The sequence below is a fragment of the Pseudopipra pipra genome, chromosome 20 (assembly GCF_036250125.1).
Source record: "Pseudopipra pipra isolate bDixPip1 chromosome 20, bDixPip1.hap1, whole genome shotgun sequence".
NCBI lineage: Eukaryota > Metazoa > Chordata > Aves > Passeriformes > Pipridae > Pseudopipra > Pseudopipra pipra.
Genome location: NC_087568.1, coordinates 11,738,465 through 11,746,088, shown reverse-complemented (window position 1 = coordinate 11,746,088; position 7,624 = coordinate 11,738,465). Strand labels below are relative to the sequence as shown.

At 46.6% G+C, this 7,624-nt stretch overlaps 1 long non-coding RNA gene across 6 annotated transcripts; it reads right to left on the bottom strand.

The window, feature by feature from the left end:
* Positions 1–423: 423 nt before the first annotated feature.
* Positions 424–2,776, bottom strand: LOC135425241 (uncharacterized). 6 transcript variants are annotated; one of them, XR_010435523.1, is made up of 4 exons: positions 2,016–2,776; positions 1,406–1,478; positions 1,007–1,306; positions 638–744 (listed from the first exon to the last, which is right to left on the bottom strand). It is a non-coding gene; the product is annotated as an uncharacterized LOC135425241 (long non-coding RNA). The 6 variants fall into 6 exon arrangements; XR_010435521.1 differs by having other exon boundaries at positions 1,007–1,478; positions 2,016–2,246; positions 2,279–2,776; XR_010435520.1 differs by having other exon boundaries at positions 1,007–1,478; positions 2,016–2,480; positions 2,513–2,776.
* Positions 2,777–7,624: the final 4,848 nt, after the last annotated feature.

Sequence of the window (7,624 nt, the reverse complement as noted above, 5' to 3'; positions counted from 1 at the left end):
GTGTTTGCAGGTGTGTCTGAGTGTACCTGAGTGTTTCTGAGTGTGTGAGTGTTTCTGAGTGTGTGAGAGTGTGTCTGAAAGTGTGCAAATGTTTCTGAGTGGGTCTGGATGTGTGGGAGTGTACTTGAGTGTGTCTGAGTGTGTTTGAGTGTGCTCAACTGTGTCTGAGAGTCACAGCCCCGCCCCAGTTTGCTGCAATCCCCGCACCCCTTGCTCAGCTCCGCGGGGATTTGTGCCTCCTCTGAAGGTGGCAAATGTCTGCAAAGCCAGTCGGGAAGCCAGAAAGAAGTAGCCCCCGGGCGCCGCTGCGGTTTCCCCGCCATCACCCGGCCACTCCCGCCCGTCCCGCCCTGTAGCGCCACTCCTGTTGCCGCCCTCGAAAAAAGGAACGAACCCCACAGCACAGGAGATTCATACAAATCTCCCCAAAAAATGACCAGAAACTCACCCAAATCACCCAAAAAAATGACCAAAAACTGTCCCAAATCTTCCCCAAAAATGACCAGAATTTCACACAAATCTCCCAGAAAAATGACCAGAAACTGACCCAAAATTACCCCAAACAATGACCCAGGACTCACCCAAATCTCCCCAAAAAATGACACGACACTAACCCAAAATTACCCCCTAAAAATGACCCAAAACTCAAAAAAATGACCTCAAAATGTGACCAGAAATTCACACAAATCTCCCCAAAAAATGACCAGAAACTGACCCAAAATTACCCCCAAAAAAGACCCAGAACTCACCAAAATCTCCCCCCAAAATGACCAGAAACTCAAACAAATCTCCCTAAAAAATGACCGGAAAATGATCCAAATCACCCAAAAAAAGAGCAGAAAGTCAAAGAAATCTCCCTAAAAATGACCCAAAACAAACCCAAAATTACCAAAAAAAAAGACCAGAAACTCAAAAAAATCTCCCCAAAAATTATCAAAAACTGAACCAAAATTATCCCAAAAAATGACCCAAAAGTCATCAAAATCTCTCCAAAAAATGACACAACACTGACCCAAAATTACTCCCAAAAATGACCCAGAACTCACCCAAATCTCCCTAAAAAAAGTCACAACACTGACCCAAAATTACCCCCAAAAATGACACAAAACTCACCAAATCTCCCAAAAAAATGGCCAGAAATTCACCTAAATCTCCCCAAAAAATGACCAGAAACTCACACAAAATTACCCCAAAAAATGACCCAAAACTCACACAAATCTCCCCAAAAAATGACCAGAAACTGGCCCAAATCTCTCCAAAAAATGACCAGAAAATGACCCAAAATTACCCCAAAAATGACCCAGAACTCACCAAAATCTCCCCAAAAAAATGACCAGAAACTCACCAAAATCTCCCCAAAAAATGACCCAAAACTCACCCAAATCTCCCCAAAAAATGACACAACACTGACCCAAAATTACCCCAAAAAATGACTCAATACTGACCCAAAATTACCCCAAAAAATGACCAGACACTCACTCAAATCACCCAAAAAAAAGTCCAAAATCTCACCCAAATCACCCCAAAAAATGACCAGAAACTGACGCAAAACTCCCCCAAAAATGACCCAGAACTCACCCAAATCTCCCCAAAAAATGACCAGAAACTCTCACAAATCTCCCAAAAAATGACCAGAACTCACCCAAAACTCCCCAAAAAATGACCCAGAACTCACCCAAATCTCCCCAAAAAATGACCCAAAACTCACCCTCAAAACTCACTCCTCAAAAAATGACCAGAAATTGACCCAAATGTCCTCCAAAAATTATCAGAAAATGACCCAAAATTATCCCCAAAAAATACCAGAAACTCAAACAAATCTCCCCAAGAAATGACCAGAAACAGACCAAAAATTACCCCCAAAAATGACCCACAACTCAGCCAAATCTCCCCAAAAAATGACCCAAAAGCCAGCCAAGTCACCCCAAAAAAATGACCAGAAACTGACCCAAATCTCTCCAAAAAAATAACCAGAAATTCACACAAATCTCCCCAAAAAATGACACAACACCGACCCAAAATCTCCACAAAAAATGACCAGAAACTGACACAAAATTACCCCCAAAAATGACCAGAAACTAAAAAAAATCGCCCCAAAAAATGACACAACACTGACCCAAAATTACCCCAAAAAATGACCCAAAACTCAGCAAAATCTCCCCCAAAATTTACCAGAAACTGACCAAAAATTATCCCAAACAATGGTCCAGAAACTCACCCAAATCTCCCCAAAAAATGACCCAAAACTCACCCAAATCTCCACAAAAAATGACACAACACTGACCCAAAATTACCCCAAAAAATGACCCAAAATTCACACAAATCTCCCCAAAAAATGGCCAGAAACTGACCCAAAATTACCACCAAAAATGTCCCAAAACTCACACAAATCTCCCCAAAAAATGGCCAGAAATTCACCCAAATCTCCCCAAAAAAATGACCAGAAAATGACCCAAAATTACCCCAAAAAATGACCAGAACTCACCAAAATCTCCCCCAAAAATGACACAACAATGACCCAAAATTACCCACAAAAATGAACCAAAACTCACCCAAATCTCCACAAAAAATGACCAGAAACTGACCCAAAATTACCCCAAAAAATGACCCAGAACTCAAACAAATCTCCCCAAAAAATGACCAGAAACTGACCAAAAATAACCCCAGAAAGTGACCCAGAACTCACACAAATCTCCCCAAAACATGACCCAAAAGTCAGCCAAAGCACCCCAAAAAATGACCAGAAACTGACCCAAAATTACCCCAAGAAATGACCCAGAACATGTGTCTGAGTGTGTCTGAGTGTATCTGGGTGTGTGGGAGTGTGTCTGAGTGTGTTCAAGTGCGTCTGAGTGTGTGTGAGTGTGTGTGAGTGTGTCTGGGTGTGCCTGAGTGTGTCTGAGTGTGTCTGTATGTGCCTGAGTGTGTCTGAGTGTGTGTGTGTGTGTAAGTGTGTGTGAGTGTGTCTGAGTGTGTGTGGGTGTGCACAAGTGTGTCTGAATGTGTGTGAGTGTGTGTGAGTGTGTGTGAGTGTGTGTAAGTGTGTGCGAGTGTGTCTGAGTGTGTCTGGGTGTGCACAAGTGTGTCTGAATGTGTGTGAGTGTGTGTGAGTGTGTGTGAGTGTGTCTGGGTGTGCCTGAGTTTTTCTGAGTAGGTCTGAGTTTGTCTGAGCATGTATTTATGTGTCTGAGTGTGCCTGAGTGTTTCCAGGTGTGTCTCAGTGTGTTTGAGTGTGTGCAGGTGCATCTAAGTGTGCTTGAATGTGCGGGAGTGTGTCTGAATGTGTCTTAGTGCATCTGAGCGTGTGAGAGTGTGCCTTAGTGTGTGAGTGTCTGAGTGTGTCGGAGTGTGTTCAAATGTGTCTGAGTGTGAGTGTGTCAGAGTGTGTGCAAGTGTGTGCGGATGTGTCTGAGTGTGCCGGAGTGTGTCTGAGTGTGCCTGAGTGTCTCTGAGTTTATCTGGGTGTGTGGGAGTGTGTCTGAGTGTATCTGAGCATATCTGAGTGTGAGCGAATGTGTCTGGGTGTGTGCCAGTGTGCCTAAGTGTGTCTGAGTGTGTCTGAGTGTGCCTGAGTGTGTCTGAGTGTGTCTGAGTGTGTGGGAATGTGTGGGAGTGTGTTCGAGTGTTTCTGAGTGTGTCTGGATGTGTGTGAATGTGTCTGGGTGTGCCTGAGTGTGTCTGAGTGTGCCAGAGTGTCTGAGTGCATGCGAGTGGGTCTGAATGTGTCTGAGCGTATCTGAGTGTGTGCGAATGTGTCTGAGTGTGTCTTAGTGCTTTCAAGTGTGTTTCGGTGTGTCTGGGTGTGTTTCAATGTGTTCAAGTGTGTCTGAGTGTGTGAGAGTTTGTATGAGTGTGTCTGAGAGTGTCTGAGGGTATCTGAGTGTTTCTACGTGTGTGCGAATGTGTCTGAGTGTGTCTAAGTGTGTCTGGCTTTGCGAGAGTGTGTCTGAATGTGCCTGAGAATATCTGTGTGTGTGCGAATGTGTCTGGGTGTGTGCGAGTGTGTCTGAGTGTGCCAGAGTGTCTGAGTGCGTGCGAGTGGGTCTGAATGTGTCTGAGCGTATCTGAGTGTGTGCGAATGTGTCTGAGTGTGTCTTAGTGCTTTGAAGTGTGTTTCAGTGTGTCTGGGTGTATTTCAATGTGTTCAAGTGTGTCTGAGTGTGTGAGAGTTTGTATGAGTGTGTCTGAGCATGTCTGAGGGTATCTGAGTGTTTCTAGGTGTGTGCGAATGTGTCTGAGTGTGTCTGGCTGTGTGGGAGTGTGTTTGCAGTTGTGTCTGATCGTGTGCGAGTGTGTCTGAGTGTGTTTAAGTGTGTCTGCCTGTGTGGGAGCGTGTCTGAGTGTATCTGAGTGTGAGCGAATGTGTCTGGGTGTGTCTAAGTGTGTCTGAGTGTGTCTGAGTGTGTTCAAGTGTGTCTGACCGTGTCAGAGGGTGTGCGAGGGTGTGAGCGTCTCTCAGTGTGCCTGAGTGTGTCGGAGCACTTTTGAGTGTATCTGAGTGTGTCTGGGTGTGTGCGAGTGTGCTTGAGTGTGTCTGAGTATGTTTAACTGTGTCAGAGAATGTGTCTGGGTTTGTGTGAGTGTGTCTGAGTGTGTCAGGGTGTGTGCGAGTGTGTTTGCAGGTGTGTCTGACCATGTGCGAGTGTGTCTGAGTGTTTCTGAGTGTGTCTGGCTGTGTCTGAGCGTGTCTGAGTGTTTCTGAATGTGTCTGAGTGTTTCTGAGTGTGCGTGAGTGTGTGTGAATGTGTGCTAGTGTGTCTGAGTGTTTCTGAGCGTGCTTGAGTGTGTCTGAGCGTGTCGGAGAGTATCTCTGTGCGTCTGGGTGTGTGCGAGTGTGTCTCAGTGTCCGTGAGTGTTCCTGACCATATATTTATGAGTCTGATTGTTTGTCAGTGTTTGCAGGTGTGTCTGAGTGTATACGATTGTGTCTGAGTGTGTCTGAGTGTGTCTAAGTGTGTCTGGCTTTGTGAGAGTGTGTCTGAGAATATCTGTGTGTGTGCGAATGTGTCTGGGTGTGTGCGAGTGTGTCTGAGTGTGCCTGAGTGTGTCTGAGAGTGTGTGAGTGTTTCTGAGAGTGTGAGTGTGTGTCTGAATCTGTGCAAATGTTTCTGAGTGTGTCTGGATGTGTGGGAGTGTGCTTGAGTGTGTCTGAGTGTGTCTGACTGTGTCTGAGTGTGTCTCGGTGTGTAGGACTGTACTTGAGTGTATCTGAGTGTGTCTAAGTGTGTCTGAGTGTGTTTGCAGTTGTGTCTGAGTGTGTGCAAGTATGTCTGAGTGTTTTTGAGTGTGTCTAAGTGTGTCTGAGTGTGTTGGAATATGTGTGAGTGTGTGCGAGTGTGTCTGAGTGTGCCTGAGTGTGTCTGAGAGTGTGTGAGTGTTTCTGAGTGTGTGAGAGTGTGTCTGAATCTGTGCAAATGTTTCTGAGTGTGTCTGGATGTGTGGGAGTGTGCTTGAGTGTGTCTGAGTGTGTCTGAGTGTGTTCAAGTGCGTCTGAGTGTGTGTGAGTGTGTGTGAGTGTGTCTGGGTGTGCCTGAGTGTGTCTGAGTGTGTCTGTATGTGCCTGAGTGTGTCTGAGTGTGTGTGTGTGTAAGTGTGTGTGAGTGTGTCTGAGTGTGTGTGGGTGTGCACAAGTGTGTCTGAATGTGTGTGAGTGTGTGTGAGTGTGTGTGAGTGTGTGTAAGTGTGTGCGAGTGTGTCTGAGTGTGTCTGGGTGTGCACAAGTGTGTCTGAATGTGTGTGAGTGTGTGTGAGTGTGTGTGAGTGTGTCTGGGTGTGCCTGAGTTTTTCTGAGTAGGTCTGAGTTTGTCTGAGCATGTATTTATGTGTCTGAGTGTGCCTGAGTGTTTCCAGGTGTGTCTCAGTGTGTTTGAGTGTGTGCAGGTGCATCTAAGTGTGCTTGAATGTGCGGGAGTGTGTCTGAATGTGTCTTAGTGCATCTGAGCGTGTGAGAGTGTGCCTTAGTGTGTGAGTGTCTGAGTGTGTCGGAGTGTGTTCAAATGTGTCTGAGTGTGAGTGTGTCAGAGTGTGTGCAAGTGTGTGCGGATGTGTCTGAGTGTGCCGGAGTGTGTCTGAGTGTGCCTGAGTGTCTCTGAGTTTATCTGGGTGTGTGGGAGTGTGTCTGAGTGTATCTGAGCATATCTGAGTGTGAGCGAATGTGTCTGGGTGTGTGCCAGTGTGCCTAAGTGTGTCTGAGTGTGTCTGAGTGTGCCTGAGTGTGTCTGAGTGTGTCTGAGTGTGTGGGAATGTGTGGGAGTGTGTTCGAGTGTTTCTGAGTGTGTCTGGATGTGTGTGAATGTGTCTGGGTGTGCCTGAGTGTGTCTGAGTGTGCCAGAGTGTCTGAGTGCATGCGAGTGGGTCTGAATGTGTCTGAGCGTATCTGAGTGTGTGCGAATGTGTCTGAGTGTGTCTTAGTGCTTTCAAGTGTGTTTCGGTGTGTCTGGGTGTGTTTCAATGTGTTCAAGTGTGTCTGAGTGTGTGAGAGTTTGTATGAGTGTGTCTGAGAGTGTCTGAGGGTATCTGAGTGTTTCTACGTGTGTGCGAATGTGTCTGAGTGTGTCTAAGTGTGTCTGGCTTTGCGAGAGTGTGTCTGAATGTGCCTGAGAATATCTGTGTGTGTGCGAATGTGTCTGGGTGTGTGCGAGTGTGTCTGAGTGTGCCAGAGTGTCTGAGTGCGTGCGAGTGGGTCTGAATGTGTCTGAGCGTATCTGAGTGTGTGCGAATGTGTCTGAGTGTGTCTTAGTGCTTTGAAGTGTGTTTCAGTGTGTCTGGGTGTATTTCAATGTGTTCAAGTGTGTCTGAGTGTGTGAGAGTTTGTATGAGTGTGTCTGAGCATGTCTGAGGGTATCTGAGTGTTTCTAGGTGTGTGCGAATGTGTCTGAGTGTGTCTGGCTGTGTGGGAGTGTGTTTGCAGTTGTGTCTGATCGTGTGCGAGTGTGTCTGAGTGTGTTTAAGTGTGTCTGCCTGTGTGGGAGCGTGTCTGAGTGTATCTGAGTGTGAGCGAATGTGTCTGGGTGTGTCTAAGTGTGTCTGAGTGTGTCTGAGTGTGTTCAAGTGTGTCTGACCGTGTCAGAGGGTGTGCGAGGGTGTGAGCGTCTCTCAGTGTGCCTGAGTGTGTCGGAGCACTTTTGAGTGTATCTGAGTGTGTCTGGGTGTGTGCGAGTGTGCTTGAGTGTGTCTGAGTATGTTTAACTGTGTCAGAGAATGTGTCTGGGTTTGTGTGAGTGTGTCTGAGTGTGTCAGGGTGTGTGCGAGTGTGTTTGCAGGTGTGTCTGACCATGTGCGAGTGTGTCTGAGTGTTTCTGAGTGTGTCTGGCTGTGTCTGAGCGTGTCTGAGTGTTTCTGAATGTGTCTGAGTGTTTCTGAGTGTGCGTGAGTGTGTGTGAATGTGTGCTAGTGTGTCTGAGTGTTTCTGAGCGTGCTTGAGTGTGTCTGAGCGTGTCGGAGAGTATCTCTGTGCGTCTGGGTGTGTGCGAGTGTGTCTCAGTGTCCGTGAGTGTTCCTGACCATATATTTATGAGTCTGATTGTTTGTCAGTGTTTGCAGGTGTGTCTGAGTGTATACGATTGTGTCTGAGTGTGTCTGAGTGTGTCTAAGTGTGTCTGGCTTTGTGAGAGTGTGTCTGAGA